The sequence below is a fragment of the Panthera tigris genome, chromosome B3 (assembly GCF_018350195.1).
Source record: "Panthera tigris isolate Pti1 chromosome B3, P.tigris_Pti1_mat1.1, whole genome shotgun sequence".
NCBI lineage: Eukaryota > Metazoa > Chordata > Mammalia > Carnivora > Felidae > Panthera > Panthera tigris.
Genome location: NC_056665.1, coordinates 121,284,600 through 121,303,933, shown reverse-complemented (window position 1 = coordinate 121,303,933; position 19,334 = coordinate 121,284,600). Strand labels below are relative to the sequence as shown.

At 52.9% G+C, this 19,334-nt stretch overlaps 1 protein-coding gene across 10 annotated transcripts in view; it reads right to left on the bottom strand.

The window, feature by feature from the left end:
* TMEM63C (transmembrane protein 63C) overlaps positions 1-19,334 on the bottom strand; it is a 74,107-nt gene that overhangs the window by 37,120 nt on the left and 17,653 nt on the right. For 4 of the 10 annotated variants that reach the window (XR_006219010.1, XR_006219011.1, XM_042990210.1 and 1 more), the window contains exons 2-5: positions 17,609-17,735; positions 17,203-17,275; positions 16,580-16,723; positions 3,470-3,532 (exon numbers count right to left, since the gene is read on the bottom strand). The gene's annotated coding sequence lies outside the window, so the exon portion shown is untranslated. The other 6 variants (XM_042990213.1, XM_007095020.3, XM_042990212.1 and 3 more) reach the window with 5 other exon arrangements.

The following is a 19,334-nucleotide window of genomic DNA, read 5'->3' as shown; positions in this document are numbered from 1 at the left end:
GCTGGACAGGGGAGAGTGAAGGGGGTGAAGCTTGGACAGGGGAGAGTGAGGGGGGTGAAGCTTGAGCCAAGGAGTGATGTGAAATGACTTATGTATTAAAGGCATCACTCTGACCCTTGGTTTGAGAATAAATGGGAGCGGGGCAAGCTGAGAAGTAAACACAGAGAGGTCAGTTAGGAGGAAATTACAGCAATCCAGGCAAGAGGTAACAAGCCTGGGATGGAAGGGGAGGAGGCGGTGAGAAGCAGTCAGATTTTGGAAGTATTCTGAAGGTGAAGCCAGCATGTGCTGATACAATGGGTGGTGGGGGGGCGGGGTGTAAACGAGAGGAGTCCAGGGTGACCCTGAGGTTTTGGGGCCGAAGAGCAGAAGTGCCTTTATTGGGTGGGACAGACCAGGAGCGGGAGGAGGGGTCAGGAGCTGGGTGCTGGACATGCTAAGTGGAGATGCCAGGCGGGTGGCTGGACACGTGAGCCCGCAGCTCAGAGGAGAGTCAGGAGACATAACTGTGAGAGTCACCAGCAGACAGGTGACTGTTAGAGGCGTAGGACTGGGTCACCGAAGGCGTGAGCGCAGAGTGAGGCTCAAGGTCTGAGTGCAGGGTGAGGCCCCAACACGGGGAGGTGAGGCAGATGAGGAGGAAACGAGAAAGGGACTAGAAGAGGGGCCAGAGAGGAAGGAGGTATAGCAGGAGTGGGTGGTATCCTGGAAGCTAAATAAAATGTTTCTAGAAGGGAGGGATCGGCTGCACTGATGCCGCCAAGTAAGATGACAACTGAGAACCAGCCATGGTTGAAGCAACGTGGAGGTTTAGTCGGTGGCCAGACTGGAACAGGTGCGAGAGAGAATGGTGGCCGGAGAAATGGAGCCAGTGGGCATGAACGATTCCTTTGAACGGGAATGAGAGTTTGGAGGCGGTTAGGACAGGAGAAGCAGCAGCACAAGAAAAGTAGGCTCATTCGTTATTCATTCATTCATTCATTCATTCAACAAGTATTTAGTGAACAACTGCCTTGTGCCAGACTAATGCTGGTGATGCAATAGTGAATAGGCAAAACAAAACAAAACAAAAACCCGTGCAGCAGCACGGAATGCCGGTGGGAACGGGCCGGTGGGAACTTAAAGGCTGGTGATACGGGGGAGACAGGGCATTGCCGACGCAATGCGAGGATGTGAGAAGGGCCGGCAACCGGTGCACAAGTGCAGACGTTGGTCTTGGCCGAGAGCTGGGTACCGACCCACGGCAGCAGGAGGGAGACAGGCGCACAGGTGGAGCTCGCGGGTGCGTCCGCCCAAGGCTTCTATTTTCTCAGATGCAGGGGGAACAAGTCTCAAGGTTGCTGAGCGACGCAGGTGGTGGGCAGATGTGGGATGTTTGAGGACAGGACGCAAGGCAGAAATAGAAGTCTAGAGAAGTGGTGGGGTGAATGCATTATGAGAACATGGTGGGACTGTCGCGCAGCACTAAGGGGCCACTGAGGTTCATGGTCTTGAATCTGCAGCAAGAGTAGCCAGACTCACTGGGCCTCTCCCCCAGCTGTGCTCATCGGTGTGGATGCAGGTGAGCCGCTGTGGAAGAGGCAGACAGCTCGACCTAACCAGGGCAGACGTTTTCCCAAGTAAGTAGGAGAATGAGAGGGCTGGAGCTGTACATGAGGGAGTCGTTTTAATGACTGGCCAGGTAAGGACAGAAAGGACACGCGAGATGGGCGAGGGATGGTGACAGGGGTCCACGGAGGTAGAACTGTCGGGTATCACAGGCTGTGAGCCGACACGTAGGACGTGGCTGTTGGAAAATGAGCTGTGTGGCACTGAGATTAAGAAGGGATCGGTTATGGGTAGAGAGAAGGTCTAGGGCATGAAAATAGAGTCAGCGACTGAGTGGTGTCAAGGAACTGGGAGGCTGGAATGTCCTTTATGGACAGGTGGATCTTGAAATCGGTAAGAATGAAGATGGGAACAGCACTGACGTGACGGTGAGGCAAGAAATGAACTCTTCTGGGAAGGAGGGGAGTGATCTGGGGTGGGGTGGGGCGGGAGTCAGCGCCTGTACCAAAGACGGGGAGCGAGATGTCTAGGCTGACACCTTGGGTCCAAGATGGGGGCTTCAGCAGGAAGGAAGGAAGGAAGGAAGAAGAGTCTGGAAGATGCACAGAGGAGCAAGGAATACATCTCTCTCGTCCCCAGGCCTGAGAGGGTGGTAAGGGAGGCCCCGTCCTGGGGAGTCTAAGGTTTCAGTTCCCAGTGGGCAGGCGAGGTGCTGCAGGAGCTGGGGGTGTTTCTGGGCATCTTGGGCTCTGTGGCACTGAATGCCGGTTCCAACACTTACTAGTCACCTCGAGCAAGCTACTTAAGGTCTCCCTGCCTCATTTACTCATCTACAAAAGGGGAGTGGTGTAACTAGTACTCACTTTGCAGTGCTATTAAGAGGGGTAAGTGGGGGCATCTGGGTGGCTCAGTCGGTTAAGTGTCTGACTCTTGATTTCAGCTCAGGTCATGATCTCATGCTTTGTGAGGTGGAGCCCCATGTCGGGCTCTGAACTGACAGCATGGGGCTTGCTTGGGGTTCTTCCTCTCATTCTCTCTGCCCCTTCCCCCTCAATAAACAAATAAACATTTTTTAAAAAAGATGGATAACTGGGTTAAGATTTGTCAGTCATGGAGAGCAATGTCTGGGACACAGAAGTATCACACAGACTCTTGTCAAATGAAAAGTGGGCGCAGAGCTCCAAGGGGCACAGCGGAATGCTGTCTGGAGTTGGGGAGGCTTTGGAGATGGGGACAGAGAAGGGAATAAAGAAGAGGGTGGTGTGCAGGACGGGTCCGGGGCTCCCTGTGCTAACTCACAAAAATAGGGAAACACACGAACTCATCCTTCTACCTGCCAGATCAGCATCCTTCTGTTCCCCTCTCTTTCTGCAGGGGCTGCCCATGGTTTTACTACCCCAGGTCACTGCTTAACTCATTGACACAAGCACGTTTAGCTAAATATAAACTTACAAGGATTTACACTGAACATGGTACCTTTTTTTATAGTTTTCTTTTTAATGTTTACTTATTTATTTTGAAAGAGAGAGAGCGCGTGGGGTAAGAAGCAGAGAGAGAGAGAGAGAGAGAGAGGAAGAGAAAGAATCCCAAGTAGGCTCCACACTGTCAGTGCACAGCCCTGACACGGGGCTCGATCCCATGAAGCGTGAGATCATGACCTGAGCCAAAACCAAGAGTCGGAGGCTTAACCCACTGAGCTCCTGGGCGCCCCTGAACACGCTACCGTTTAACAGCAAGCCTTCTGCCGGAAAAGCCAGAGTAGCCCGAGGAGCGTTTCTCTTGGCATCTCTGGCAGCTGCCGCACCAAGGTACAGTTCTGCTGGTGGCCACCTGGGGGAGACCGCGCTGAGGAAGCCGCGGGGGAAGGCGGGGTGCGGAAGGCGCGGGCGCGATCTGAAGGCCTTGGAGGGCCGTTCCCTACCTGCGTCAGTTCTCCAGAGAGGGTCTAAGTCAGGCCTGGGGGCTTCGCTCAGCTACCGGGAAGCTGCAAAAGAACAAATGCAATCTAAAGACCACAAGGCCTAGGGGCCCAGGCCGTCTTCCAGGGCGGCATCATCTCTCAGGGCTCCTGAACATCTTTATGTTCAGGATATACGTCCTTTATCACGTGTATTTTGCAAATACTTTTTCCCAGTCTGTTGCTCGTCTATTTGTTTTCTTCATGGTATCTTTGAAGCACCACTGTTTTGGATTTTGACAAAGTCCAGTTTATCAAATGTTCTTTTATGGACCGTGCTTTGGGGATGGTGATGGTATCTACGAAACCTTTGCCTACTCCTATGTTTTCTCCTAAAAATCTTATAGTTTTAGCTCTGACACTGAAGTCTATGATCCATTTTGAGTTAAAGTTTGCAGAGGCTGTGACGTAAGCGTCTAAGTTCATCTTTTGGCGAGTGGCTATGCATTTGCCCAGCACCCTTTGCTGGATCTCATCTTTAAAACGAAGGGAACAGCTGGGAAGCCCCTGTCAGGGCTGTCTGGGGGACTGGAACCAGGGCAGGGATGTGCAAGTGCTTGGTGACCAGCAGCACATCCAGAAGGACGTGTGACTTTTATTTGGTTAATACCGTACATGATGAGGGAAGGGGGTGGGCCCGGGCTGGGAAGAGCTCTGCCTTCCATCTGGCTCTAAGGAGGTTTGAGTCCTGGATGCTGCTCTTTTCCACTTAACTCCTACACACTCATTTTCTCTCCTTCCAAAAGCACCCCCCTTCCTTCCTCCCTCCTCCTCCCTTCCTTCCTTCCTTCCACAAAGAAGGGCTGAGTACCTACCATGCACCAGCCATCATGCGAGGCCCTGGGGGCCTGGCAGTTCCGTTTCCCACCAATACGAGTCTCCCAGACTCACTGGGGAGACCTGTAAGCATGCCAGGCACGAGCCACCACACACTCTGGCACACTTTGGTAACCCAGGTAAAGGGGGTCATGGGGAGGGCCCACCTTGAGCAGTCAGAGAAGCCTTCTGCAAGGAAGTCACCTCTGAGCTGAGATGCGAGGAATTCGAATCAGCAGTGTGGTGGGGAGCATGGACAGAGGGAACCATGTTGGCCAAGAGCCAGAGGGGGGACAGAGCATGGTGTTTTGGGAATGTGAAAACGAGTAGTCATGGCTCGAGTGCAGGATGGATCACTGGTTTATGCTTTCATTTGTTCATTTGTTCGTTCAACAACAGTTCGTGGCAAATCTACTCTTCCCAGGAAGTACAAACACAAGTTCCTCTTCAGGGGGTTCCCAGTCTTTGGGGTTTGGGGAGACGACTGCTGTTGGGAGAGGCATGGCCCAGCTGCCGTTCTGCCTAGGAGGGCCTCCAGACACAAGGCCGAGCCTCTAACCTGGAGTGGGATGCAGTCCATCAGCAGGGTTGGGCAGGTGCAGCCTGCAGGAAGGTGAGGCAGGTGAAGGAAGGAGGTGAGGAAGGAGGTGAGGAAACAGAAGAGAGAAGAGAGCCTCGCCCCCATCTCAGCACCTTCCTCAGCTTCCTCAGCAGCAAGCAGAGACAGTGTCATGGAAACCCAGAGCATTGTCCTGCCTTTTGTCCTCACCCTTAAACCACGACTGGACCTCCTTTCTGGAGAGGTTTCCTTCTTCCTTCTTTCTAGCTCTTGGGTGTGAAGAAGAGGGGTAGAGAGCTTTCTGGAGACCAAAGTAGCAGCAGTGGAAAGAATGCAACTTGAAATCTGAGGGTTATAAGGGAACACAGAACAGGGGCACCCACCTGCCCGGTGCAGGGGCATCAGGGAATTTCTCTTCGGCATGAATTTTAGGGAGGCATGAACACAGGGAGGTTATTCAGGGTGGTGGGAAGAAGTGGACTGTCTGCAGCCAGACTGTCTCGGCTTAAATCCCAGGTCCACCCCTGTTCGCTGTGTGACAGCACTGTGAGGACAGTGACCTCAGCTCTCTGGGTCTTAGTTTCCACCTCTGGAAAGCGGGGATAACGGCACTGCCTCACAAGGTTGTTGTGAACACGGAATGAGTTAACTCACACAAACCCCTTTGCAAATGCTTGAGAAGCAGTGCCATTAGCCAGTACTACTGTCACTGGCACCAGGTCATCTGCGACGTGCTGGTGAAGGGCCCAGACTGGACCATTCCTGGTCTCTTCCCGCCTACTCTGTTCTGGAACAGACCAGGGGAGGACTGTCCAAGACCCCACAAACTGCAGCCTGGAGGTTGCTGCCTCTGTTCTTCCTATGCATGAAAAACGAATGTCAGCCTGGCTTTTTGGGCCAAGGAGGGGCAGTGAGTGACGGTGGGGATGTTGGCTGGGGGGTCAGGATCCTCAGTCCCCTCCTCAGCTGCACATCTTATCTGACGGAGAAGTGTGTGGCCTTCCTCCCCTCCCATTTCTCCCCATCCTGGCCTCTAGTGGCAGAAGCTGGAGGCTGGGCAGTCCCAGGCCGCAGGTGAGGTTTGCTTGGGGAAGTGGGCAAAAGCTTCAAAAAGAACAAGCTCTGTCTTTATTAGTCAGTCCCCTGGTCCAGAGCTCACCTCCTTCCTTCCAGACCTGGCCTGGCTTCAGCTACTGCTGTCCTAACCAGCCAGGCCAGCAGGCCAGGCCCTCCTCATCTCAAGGCCAAGTCTTCTGTGTGAGGAGCCCAGATCCCGCAGCTAGGGCAGCCCAGGAAGCCCTTGGTGTGTGTGGGAGGGGCACGATCTTATTAATAGCTAATGTTTATGGAGCACTTACTATGGAGCCTCAGAGAAATACTTCCCATTTAAGTATGTAGCTCTCACAAGTACCTAAGGGTACTAAAATCATCCCCTGATGAGAGGACAATTAAGGCCCAGACAGGTGAAATCACTTGCCTAAGGTCATGGTGCTAGTAAGTGGCATGCCACCTTCTCTCTTGCCACCACAGGTCTCTTGCACATGCTAGACCTTCCACCTGGAATATTCCTCCCTCCCACTAGTTAACTCATTTTCCCCTAGTTAATTGCAGCTCGGTTTTTGCCTCCATAGGGAAGAACCCCAGACCAGGTGAAGCCCCCACATTCCATGCCTCAGAGCATCTTGGGTCACAGACACAGTATGACATTTAGGAGTGGGTCCCAAATCCTGTCTCTGCTATTTATAAGCTCCATGTCCTTGGGCAAATATCTCAGCTTCCCTGTGCCTCTGTTTCCTTATCTGTAACATGGAAATGTTAATAGCATCTACCTTATTGGCTGGGTGTTAGGAATGTATGAACCAATTCACATAAAACACTTAGAATGGTACTGCTATATACCAATGGCTCAATACAGTTAAGTATTATTTTCCTTGTTTGAACCTAGTACATTTGACGTTCATTTACAAGATGACGTACTAAATGGCTGGCTCCACCAGTGGATGCAAAGCTCCTTAATGGCTACGTTTGCTTAGTATTTTCTCTGCTGTGCTGGTTAGAGCTTGGTGCTTTACAAATATTTGTGGAAAAGAGGCCCCTGGGTGGCTCAGTCGGTTAAGCGTCCGACTTTGGCTCGGGTCATGATCTTGCGGTTCGTGGGTTCGTGGGTTCGAGCCCGGTGTCGGGCTCTGTGCTGACAGCTCGGAGCCTGGAGCCTGCTGTGGATTCTGTGCGTGTCTCTCTCTCCGCCCCTCCCCACTCGTGCTCTGTCTCTCTGCAAATATTTGTGGAAGAAAGGAATGACTGGCAGCAGGCTGGGGTGGGTCTCACTTGGCCCCCCGATCTCCAACCCAGAGTGTCTGGCTGGAGGGGCTGCTACAAATTCTTGAATCTAAGCCCTTCCTCCCACAGATGAGCAGAGGTTTGCTGCAGCCGAGTATGTCCTTGGCCTCAGTCTCACAGGGCTGGGTGGCCCCTGGCCACCCCATCCCCCCTGGAGCTCAGCTCAATCAGTAGATTGAGGGCACGGTGAGATCTCAGGCTGAGCAGCCACACACACACACACACACACACACACACACACACACCTGGCACATCTCTTATCTGAGTGTTGTGGAGCGAACACATTCCCTCCACAAGCTGCAGGCTTCACTTCGACCCTGATTTACTGCCGTAATTCCTGTCTCTGTGGTAACAAGTGGGACTGAGCCTTCGGCTAGCAAAGACTGGGCAAAGGGCTCGTCGTCGTCAGGCCAGCACTGTTGTTCTCTCCCCAGCCTCCTGCCCGCTGGATTTCTCTGAGGGAGTCCTGAGTGGGCTGGGAGGGGAGGGCTCCGGAGGGGAGGCACAGCCCCAGTTAGAGCAGGATGAAGGTGCCCGGCAGCAGGAGCTAACAGGCAGGAGGCACTGTTGGGTGCCGTCCCCCTCAGCTCCTGCTGCTGCTAGGACGGCCTCTGGTGGACCGTGCCACATGCTGGGGAGACAGAGGGGCTGAGCCCCAGCCCATGCACACCCAACCCACTGTGGATGACTGGTCAATGTGTAACTAGAACCAGCCTTAACTGGACACCTGCTCTGTGCCCGCACTGGGCTAGGAAGTGGGGAGGAAAGCTAAACTACAATAGACCTGGCATCAGTGAGCGTTCCGTGGTCCTGGCCTCAGTGAGCGTTCCATGGACCTGGCCTAGTGAGCGGTCCATGGTCCTGGCCTCAGTGAGTGTTCCATGGTCCTGGCCTAGTGAGCAGTCCGTGGTCCTGGCCTCAGTGAGCATTCCATGGACCTGGCCTAGTGAGCAGTCCGTGGCCCTGGCCTCAGTAAGCGTTCTGTGGTCCTGGCCTCAGTGAGCATTCCGTGGTCCTGGCCTAGTGAGTAGTCCGTGGTCTTGGCCTCAGAGTTCCATGGTCCTGGCCTCTGTGACAGTTCCATGGACCTGGCCTCAGTGAGAGTTCCGTGGTCCTGGCCTCAGTGAGCATTCCATGGTCCTGGCCTCAGTGAGTGTTTCATGGACCTGGCCTCAGTGACCGTTCCGTGGTCCTGGCCTCAGTGAGTGTTCCGTGGTCCTGGCCTAGTGAGAGTTCCATGATCCTGGCCTCAGTGAGCGTTCCGTGGTCCTGGCCTAGTGAGAGTTCCACGGTCCTGGCCTCTGTGAGCGGTTTGTGGTCTTGGCCTCAGTGAGAGTTCCATGGTCCTGGCCTCAGTGAGCATTCCATGGTCCTGGCCTAGTAAGCGGTCCGTGGTCCTGGCATCAGTGAGAGTTCCGTGGTTGTGGCCTCAGTGAGAGTTCCGTGGTCCTGGCCTCAGTGAGAGTTCTGTGGTCCTGGCCTCAGTGAGAGTTCCATGGACCTGGCCTCAGTGAGCGTTCTGTGGTCCTGGCCTCAGTGAGCATTCCGTCATCCTGGCCTAGTGAGCGGTCTGTGGTCCTGGCCTCATTAAGCATTCCATGGTCCTGGCCTCAGAGTTCCATGGTCCTGGCCTCTGTGACAGTTCCATGGACCTGGCCTCAGTGAGAGTTCCGTGGTCCTGGCCTCAGTGAGCATTCCATGGTCCTGGCCTCAGTGAGTGTTTCATGGACCTGGCCTCAGTGACCGTTCCGTGGTCCTGGCCTCAGTGAGCGTTCCCTGGTCCTGGCCTAGTGAGAGTTCCATGATCCTGGCCTCAGTGAGCGTTCCATGGTCCTGGCCTAGTGAGAGTTCCATGATCCTGGCCTCAGTGACCGTTCCGTGGTCCTGACCTAGTGAGCGTTCCATGGTCTTGGCCTCTGTGAGCGGTCTGTGGTCCTGGCCTCAGTGAGAGTTCCATGGTCCTGGCCTCAGTGAGCGTTCCGTGGTCCTGGCCTAGTAAGCAGTCCGTGGTCCTGGCATCAGTGAGAGTTCTGTGGTCGTGGCCTCAGTGAGAGTTCTGTGGTCCTGGCCTCAGTGAGCGTTCCGTGGTCCTGACCTAGTGAGCGGTCCGTGGTCCTGGCCTCAGTAAGCATTCCGTGGTCCTGGCCTCAGTGAGCGTTCCATGGTCCTGGCCTAGTGAGCATTCCGTGGTCCTGGCCTCAGAGTTCCATGGTCCTGGCCTCTGACAGTTCCATGGACCTGGCCTCAGTGAGAGTTCTGAGGTCCTGGCCTCAGTGAGCATTCCATGGTCCTGGCCTCAGTGAGTGTTTCATGGACCTGGCCTCAGTGACCGTTCCGTGGTCCTGGCCTCAGTGAGCGTTCCGTGGTCCTGGCCTCAGTGAGTGGTCCATGGACCTGGCTGCAGTGAGTGTTCGTTCCATCAGGTGGGAGAGGCCCCAAAACATGAGAGCAGGTAATCGGAATAAAGAGTAACAGATGCTCTGTTGAGCGAAGAAAACAAGACACGGACGATGGCGCAGGGAAAACGCCACCCCCTGCACATCTGCCTGGTCTCTGGAAGGAGACCCAGGACACGCTTAAGTGGTTGCCTTCTGGGAAGGAAACTAGGTGGAGGCTGAAGCCTCCTGAGGAAGACTTACTTTCATTATATTCTCTTTTTCGCTTTTTGAATGTTGTACTGGGCACACCTAACCAAGCAAAACGAACAAACAAACAAACAAAAACCAAACCAAGATGAAAAGCCGTGCCGGGATAAGTGCCGTAGCAGGGTGTGACCTGCATTGTGCTGGTTCCAGAGGCGGGGGCTCTAACATCGAGGACTCTTCTCCCCTCAGTATCTGAGGGTTCTCATCTGCCAGGGCTGTGTGTGTGTGCGTGTGTGTGTGTGTCTGTCTGTCTGTCTCCATACCTGTGCATTTGGGAATGTGTGAATGCACTGGATTGAATTCTGTCCACTTGGAGCCACAGAATATGACCTTATTTGGAAATAGGGTCTCTGTGGATAGAACTAGTTAAAGTGAAGTCGTACTAGATTAGGGTGGGCCATAAGGCCACCGCCTGGTGTCCCCATACGAAGTCTTCATGGACACACAGACAAGACAGCCACGAGAACACAGGCCAAGACAGAGACATGAAACCACACAAGCCAAGGTGCAGGGGTGCCGGCCACTCCCACAGGCCAGAAGCGGCCAGGGAGGCTTCCCCCCGAGAGCCTGCAGGAGGGCACAGCCCCTGCCAGCACACTGGATGTCACCCTTCCGGCCTCCAGAACTCTGAGAAAATGAACGTCTGTGGTTTGTGGCTGCAGGGTCTGGGGTAATTTGCTACAGCTGCCCTCGGAATGGATCCAGTGGACCTACGCATTTAGGTTTGTGTATTTTGAGGTGTATCAGTGTATTGTGTGTGTGCATCTGCGTAGGGAGAGTGGCGTTTGGGTGTGCTTGGGAATGTGTTTATGACTATTTGGGTTTTGTGTGCTTGTGTGTGCTTTGGGGAGCATGCGTGTTTATGTATTTGTATGTGGGCATGCTGAGTTGTGTATGTGTGTGTGCATGTGTGTTGGGGGAGGGGGAGAGAACTCATGGATGTAGCCAATGCTCTCTAGGGTCTTTCTTAGCCCTAATATTCCAGAAGTCTGCCCTGAATTTTGCTACAGGGGCTGGCCTCGAAGGGCTGCTGGTCAATGGCAGTGGGGAGGGCCTAACACCAAGACCCGGTTGGACCCATTCTGGTCTAGTGCCGCTTGGGAAAGGAGAGGTCTGTGGGGACAGTGTTCTCCCCCGCACCTGCCCTGTCAGCAAAAGGGTCTCAAGCTCAGGAGCGTGGGATCAGCAGGAGCTATGTCCTGGGGACCTAGCCGACAGCTTTCTTGGAAGCCTTCACCAGAGCAGAGACCCCCGAGACTCTACCTCCTATGGACCTGAGTTACTCTGAAACATGAGAGTGGTTCTCACACTCTGGTGCCTCAGCATCACCTGGAGGGCTTGTTTCCCGCAGATGCTGCCTCCCTGCCTGAGTTTCTGATGTGGCAGGTCTGGGGTGGAGTCTAGAAGTTCCTGGGTTCCTGGGTGATGCTGACATTGCTGAATGGGGCTTCGAGGATCACTGCACTGGGCCATGGGACACGGGGCGGGGTGGTCTTCAGCCTCCTCACCCTACCCCCAGGCCTCGGTGTGGGCATCCTGGTCTTTCAGGACAGGCCCTGGAAAAGTCAGTCCTGGAAGGCACAATCCTATTCTCTCAGTCCGTCTCTCTCGGCTGCCTGTCACTCATGAAACCATTCATTCAGCAAAATAATGGGCCAGACCGTTCCTTGCATTCAAGGTGCTTATAGTCAAAGCACAAGATTCTAGTGGGTACAAAGACCCCAAAGAAACTGTGACAGGTCTGCATAAGTGCACTCCAGAGGCCTGGTGAAGGGGTGCCGGGAGCACAGAGGAGGAGCCCTGGACAATCCAGAAAGGCTGCCTGGAGGTGGTGCTGGCCAAGGCGGCTCTTCAAAGTCGGACAGCAGTAGTCACGTTAATTGAGGGCTTACTGCCAGATGTTGTGCTCAGAGTCTGTAAGCGTGGGCTCTTTTAATCTCACTACTCCAAGGTGGGAACTACTGTCACTAAAGAGAGATTTGAGTCCAGCAGCCACATTCCTAACCTTGGGTGCACATGGGGCTTCTGCCCCGGAGTTGGAGCTGGGGTTACAGCCACGGGAATGCCTTCCCGAGGGCACACGACATTCCTGGAGGAGACCAGGAATACACAAAAGTGGAGAGGAAGGTGGGCTCGGATTACGTTAGGACTGTCCCCTGAGGGAGTTCAGGTCCCCATATAGAAACGCACCACCCCTTGGGGCAGCAGAGATGGGAGGGACACCCAGCTCTGTTCCCATCTGTGTAAATAGGGCAGGAGCCAGGCTGGCTGCTGGCAGGGGTGGTGGTAGGGGGGGCGGGGGGAGGCGGTGGTGGCAGGGGGAGGGGGTTGGAGAGAGGTAGAGGGAGAGCCCAGAGCACAGCTGCTCCAGCCATGGTGGGGAGCCAGATGGCAGAGGCTGCAGGGCTGGCTCACGTGGCTTCACGGGACCTGTGGGACAGAGAGGGCCCAGGGCACAAGTGGCCTGAGGATGACGGTGCTGCTGTAGTGGGGGCTCTCTGGTTACAGATTTGACCATGATGAAGGCCAGCCCTGGAGAGTGGCTCAGGAGTGACGGGCTGGCACAGCCTCTGTGATATAGGGTGGTCCCCGTACTCTGGCCCCCAAGCAATCTCTGAGAGGGGTCCTGGCCTCCTCAACTAGAGCATAAACTCCCAGGCCACGGGCCAGCCTCATCGTGACCTGGCTCCTGCCTCTTGGACAGGGGAGTCAAGAAAGTCACTCTGATCCTCACTGAATGAGGACTCAAAGAGCTCCTTGAATTCAGAGGATAGAACCAGAGGAAATGAGCCCCAACTGTGGTAAGACGTATTCTAGTTAGACACCAGGAAACACTGGTCTGGGATGCTGAAGGGGGTAGTAGCTATTTCTGGGGAAGAAAAAACCCACCCTCTGTCTCTTGACAACCTGCTTCAACTAGAAGAAACATGGTGGGGAACCTCTGTCCCATTTCTTCATTAGTACCTCCATCCTGTCTCACCTACATTTTGGTTCCCTCTCTCCTTTCCTGCTCATCTCCCTCTTCTGCCTTCTTTGTGTGAGTGGGACAAACCCCCCCCCCACCACTTGTCCCAGTATTTCTGGGGACCTTTGAGCTTGGCCATACTCAATTCAGCCAATGTTTGCTGAGCCCTACACCTGCCTCATGGAAAGATCACATAGTTAAACCAATGCCTATACCAAAGGCAGAGAGTAACGGCCATGAGAAAGGTAAAGCCAAGGTAATGGGGCTCAGAGACCATAGCTCCCCAGGGTCAGGGAAGTCTTCAGAGAGGCGGCAGGCTAACAGACAGAAACCATTGAGACAGGGGCATTTGGGGCAGAGAGAACAGATGAGTGATAGAGAGAAGCAGAGAGTGGAATATTCCAGAAACGGCAGGTAGACTAGGCTGCAGAGGTGGGGTGAGCAGGGTCTGGTGAGATAAAAGGAAGGTCGTGAATTTCAGAATGAATGATTTGTACTTAATTGCGTAGGCAATAGGAAACTATTGAAGGTTTCAGAGGAAGGGCATGACATTATCTGGGCTGGGACTAGGAGGGTTTCTAGATTTAGCTCCTATCCTGGGATCTCGTGAAGGGTACTTGGCCCCGATTCTGAGCTCACGGGCTTCTCAGAGGTTCCTGAGGGGAGCAGACAATCGGCGTCTCCAATGTCACCTTTTTGGTGAGGCCTGTCCTGATGACCATATTTAATAATCAAACTCCCCAGGCCCTCCCATCCCCTCTCCTCCCCTGTTTTTCCACTGGATTTATTTCCTACCACCCTTTGCCCATAGTTTATGCTGTTTATTGTCTGTCCTCGCCCTCATTAGAATGAAGGCCCCATGAGGGCAGGGTCTATGTCTATCTGTCTTGCTGCTGAATATTCCAGTGTTTAGCATACCGCTTGGAATCCCAACAAATTCATTCACTTGTTGAATGAATAAAGCAAAACAGGCCTCCGTGCAGGAACCAGCGTGGTCTACTGTGTTCCCTCTCTGTCATTTCACTCCTGGCTTCCTGAGCGTGGCAGCACCGGCGTGGAAAATCTCTGCGAAAGCCAGACAGAGCTCTGCTTCTTCTCCACCGAGCCTCGCGCCCTTGCCAGGTTTCGGAGATTTTGACTGTTCTCTCTCCCCTCCCTTGCCAAAGATACCACCGCTTTTCTTCATCTTAGAGTGGAGGCCAAGCGAGGAGATTTTCAACTAAGGAAAGTGAGAGGCTTGCAGGACAGAGGCAGCTGCACCTGGCAGCTTGGAAGAACACCTCTGACGGACAGAGCAAAATGACCACAAGTTACAGGGTGCCCCGCCCCCTGTAGGCACTGTACAGGTGCCCCCTGGGCACTTTGATCCATTTTGGCCTCCCATCAATCCAATGGAATGGGTACTGTTCTCCCGTTTTATAGGTGGAAAAATAGAGGCTCAGAGAAGCTAACTGACATGGCCAAGGTCTCCCCACCCAGTGAGGAGCCCGGTTTTGGACATGAGTCTGTCCTACTTCAACCTGGTGCCCGCTCTTCTGTGGCACGAGCCTCTCTTCTGCCAGGGAAGCAGTGAGGTGCAGGATGCGGGGCTTGCCAGGTTTCCTGACCAAGGTGCCACGTCGTGGGTGGTTTCTGCTGGCCTTGGGCTTCCCACCTGAGCTATGGGAGCTGAGGTTCTGGCCACTTCCCAGGGATGGATGAGGACAAAGACGCCGCGTCTGCCACCTGGCTGGAACTCATCCGAGTGTGAGTTGTAACTGCGGTCACTGCCTGCTCTAGCCTGTGGCCGGGCATCCCCTCCTCACTCTGACATGTACCAGGAGCACTGGAGCCCGAATGGCGCCCCCTGCACGTGAGGCCCCCGCAGCTCCGGGGGAAACCAAATCTGCCCCCTGGGCAGATGCGGCGACAGACAACCAGGGCTGCTCCTGTCGGGGCACGACGGGGGAGGCAGAAGAGCCTGGATCAAGCCCCCAGCTGTGGGGTTGCCAGGGGCTGTGCTTCCATTCCTTAGGGACTCAGTTCACCCACCTTGAGGGTGGAAACCCTCTCTCTCAGCAAACACTACTGATTCCTTATTATGTGCAAGGAAAACAGTAAAGCTGCTGCTTTTGAGGCCCTTAAAGGACAGGTTAGACACAGTCACTGAATGGGCAATGGGGAGCCATGGTGGTTTTGGAGCAGGGCAGAGAGATGACTACTTTGCTTTAGGGAGGTTAATCAGGAAGCAGAGTGTGGCTTCTGTAGTGACCAGGGCTAACATGGGTCAGCACTCACTGAGTGCTGGAGGTTGTTCCAAGCGCTTTACAGATATTAACTTTAATCTCTACATCACCCTGGGGGACTGCTGGTATCCCCATTTCACAGATGAAAAGACTGGCGTACACAGAGATCACAAAGCTAGTGGGTGGTGGCATTGGGACCTGCGCCCTCCTTGCTCCCGAGCCTGCGCTCTCCACCACAATTCGATGCTGCCTCTCGGGGCAATCTAGACCAGGCGGACCAGGGTCCAGTGCGGGCTGGGGGGTGCGCATGGCCAGAAAGATGGACATGAACTACTCGCCTGTGGCTAAGACTCCTTGACCTGGAGAGCTCTCACAGGCCGGGCCAGGAAATTATAAGGGAGACACAGAAAGGAACTCTATCTGTGATCGCTTTTATCGATAATGGCAACAATCACAGTGTTCTTGGCCAATAGCTTACACGGCGGTTAACTTCTTTGGTAGAAAAGAGATTTTAGAGACTCTCAGATCTTATTACTGTGAGAGCCTGTCTTGACTACCCAATCCCTTCTTGATTTGATTGATTGATTGATGTTTATTTATTTTTGAGAGAGAGCTAGAGCACACACAGGGGAGGGGCAGAGAGGGAGACACAGAATCCAAAGCAGGCTCCAGGCTCTGAGCTGTCAGCACAGAGTCTGACATGGGGCTTGAACCCACAAACTGTGAGATCATGACCTGAGTCACCCAGGCACCCCCCTTCTTGATTTTATTAACTTACTTAAATAAACTAGGGAGAAAGCCTCACTGCGATGCTAACTTGGCTTTAATGCCCTCTGCTTGGGATGTCTGATCACTGCCAGTGTCCCTGTCACAAAGGGGGATGAGTTGCTACGAATCACTGGGTAGGTGGAAGGAGGGGAAGGGACTGGGGGTCCTCCTGGCTGAGGCTGGGCAGGGAGGAAGGGGCTGAACCACGAAGGGCTGCCTGAGACCCAAGGGCTTTCGGTGCTGTTTTGACGAGATTACAGCTGGTTCCTTAGACATGTTCAGCTACAACATTGTCAACAACACTATTGATATTATGCTTGAGAGGTTAAAAGAGACTGAGGTTGGATTATATCACTAAGATCCCTTCCAGTTCTAAGAGTCTATGGAGATACCATCTGTCCCAATCCCTGTGTCTGGCTGTGTTCTAGGCCTGTCCCAAACCAGGCTCAGCTGGGCAGGAGCCAGTCGAGACCCAGCTAAGGGTTCAGAGTGGGTGTTTCTTCAGGAGCCAGAGTAGCCTTTGGCCCCCTTCCCAGGCTTTGGGAGTCAAGGTCACCTGGGGCAGTGTCCTTTGGAGAGAGGACTGGGCTTTCCTGTACCTCTTTCAGGTTGTGGGTTTAGGGAGAACCTTCACCCAAGCACTGACTGGAAAGCCACAGGACATGGGCAGTGGGGTGGTCACATTTCCTGAGCCTGAGAGAGAGTTGGCACGAGGGTCTTAGCACGGCTGGGTGGGATGGCTGCAAGGGCACCTACCTGGACCAGCAGGTGAGGTTTGTGGCTCAGGCAGATGGGTGGTTCACTGGCCCTCCCTCCTCTTGATCCGTCCTCAGGTGCTTCTGAGCGGCCAGGCCTTGTCCCTGCTCAGTTCCTGACAACGAAGGTGGTTCCTCCAAGGCTCTGTGGCATAGGGACAACAAAGCACTCTCAGGTCTCCCCAGCCTCCCCAAGCCAAGCACCCTCACCCAACATGCTCGTCAGCATCTTCTCATGAGGCCTGCCTCAGGGGAGTTCTCCTGGAGCGAGGAGCACCCCAGATGAAGCCATGACCCCCCAGTCTGCCCTATCTCCACATCCAGCTGCCCATCCCTGAGGTGGGTGAGCCAGGAGCCACCCTTCATCCCAGGTGAGCATGAGCCTGGGATGCACTGTTCTAGGAGTCCAAGCACCAAGGTCCCCTCTGCCACTTCCCTCCTGGTGACTTGGAGCACCCCCACTTTCCCACACGGGGGCCTTCAGCCTAGATACCCAGACACCGCGAGCAGCACTGAGCTGGGGAGCTCAGGGGGGCCCATAAGCAGCAGGGGATTTCAAGTAGCATCATAGGAGTCCCAGCTCTGCCCCCAGCCAGGGGCCCTGGGCAGCCACTGAAACCTCACTAGGCCTCATTTTCTTTGGCGACATCTCTTCAGCCCTTCCAGATTTAAAATTACAGATGTAACAAGAGGGAACCTACCGAGAAACAAATTTAAAGAGATAGTTCAGGGTGAGGCATTTAAATGTTATTCTCCCTTTCTAATTGCTTTCTTTTTCTTTTTAAATTCTGAAAATAACACGGTTGTAGGGGAAAAAAAAAATCAAATGCACCGTGAAACCTCCCCCTGCGACCCCAAACCCCTGCTCCACTTCCAAACAGAGCCACACTCCCTGCTGTGCATTTCTGCAAAAATGTTCCCATAAATAATGACAAATACATATGTATGCCTGCCTCTTTATTTTAAACTCAGCCAGGAACATATTTCCAGTACTCTGCTTTGTTAACATACACCACACGTCCCCACATACCAGCACAGACAGAGCCTTCATTTTTGCGGCAGCTCATGCGTTCCGCTGAAAAATGCACTTATAATTTATGTGAATCCATCCTCGTCGATGGAGGCTTAGGTTGTTTCTACCTTTCTGCCGCGCAAAGCTGCAAAAAACGTCTTTGGTTATAATCGTCGTGCACGTGTGTGAGGTTAGCTGGAGGATAAATCCCCAGGGGTAAGGAGCCGAAGGTTAGGTGGGCCTGAAATTCTGTTTCCAAATTGTCTTCCAAAGAGGATGAGCCAGTTTGAACTGCCCAGCCACGCACGAGAGTGCCTGTTGCCTCCAACCTCGACAACACTGTGCGTTTTCCAGTTTTTTTAAAGTTTGCCAGTGTGAGTGTTGAAAAATGGTTATGGTTTCAGTGTGTAATTCTTTAATTATCAGAAAGGGCAGACATTATCTTCATGTTTATTGATTAACTGGCCTTTGCGTTTTTCTGTGAACTGCCTATGTCCTTTCCAATTTATCTCACTGATTTTTAAAAGGTTTTTCTAAACTAAGGCAATGAATTAACTTTTTGTCATGTGTATTGCAAACTGTCATATTCTTTTTTACTTTATTTATGCCATCTTTTGCACAAAATGTCAGATTTTTCTGTAGTGAAAAATATTTCTTACTAGAGCATCCTAAGAATCATTTGCCCCTGTTTACCACTAGTACTGTTAGGGTTTTCTTTCTTTCTTTTTAATCTTTCCTTCTTTCTAATCTTTTTTTTTTCTAGAATATATTTTGGTGTAAGGAGTATAGTACGGCCCAGCTTTCTTTCTTTCCCCCAAGGGGCTAGATAGTTGTCCCAAAGTCACGTAGGAATAATCTCTCCCCTCCCTCCACCCAGTCACCCTCTTTCTAAATTTAAAATCTCAATTTAACTATGTAGTAGGATGGATACAAAGAGCATGACCTCTGAGTCAAGTGCTGGTTCAAATTCTAGCTTCACTGGATCTAAGAGAAGTTACCTAACCTTCCTGTGCCTTGGTTTCCTCATCTGAAAATGGTAATAACAATAGCACCGTCTATTGTGAAGATTAAGTGAGTTATTTCAGGTAAAAGGTGCAGAAAAATGCGAGTATGCGCTGTCTGTAAGAGACTCACCTCAGCTAGCTGTAAGGACACACATGGGCCACAAGCAAAAGGATGGGGGATGACCCTGTATGCAAATGGTAACTGAAAAAGAGGAGGGGTGGCCATACTTCCATCAGACACAGTAGACTAAGAGTCCAACACTTCAGCAAGACACAAAGAAGGATATTACATATTGATGTAAGGGTCAATTCTCCAGGAAGTTATAATAATTATAAATACATATGCATCTAACAGCAGAGCACCCAAATAGGTGAAGCAGACAGACAGAATGGAAGGGAGAAAGAGTAACTCAGTAACAGTAGGAGATTTTAATAAACCACTTTCAATAATGGGCAGAGCAACCAGACAGAAGATCAATAAGGAAACAGAGGACTTGAATATACCCAACACTACAGACCAACTGGTCCCGGCACACAGGTGCAGGACACCCCACCCAACGGCTGCAGAACACACACTCTTCTGGAGTGCACAGACTGTCCCAGGACTGGTCACGTGCTAGGCTACAGGTGAAGGGCGTCCTACTGTGCCTGGCACATGGGAACCACTTCGTGTCAGCGATTACTGTCATCCCTGCTGTCTATCAGACGTGCGTGGGTCTTTGTCTGGATAAACTTCTGTT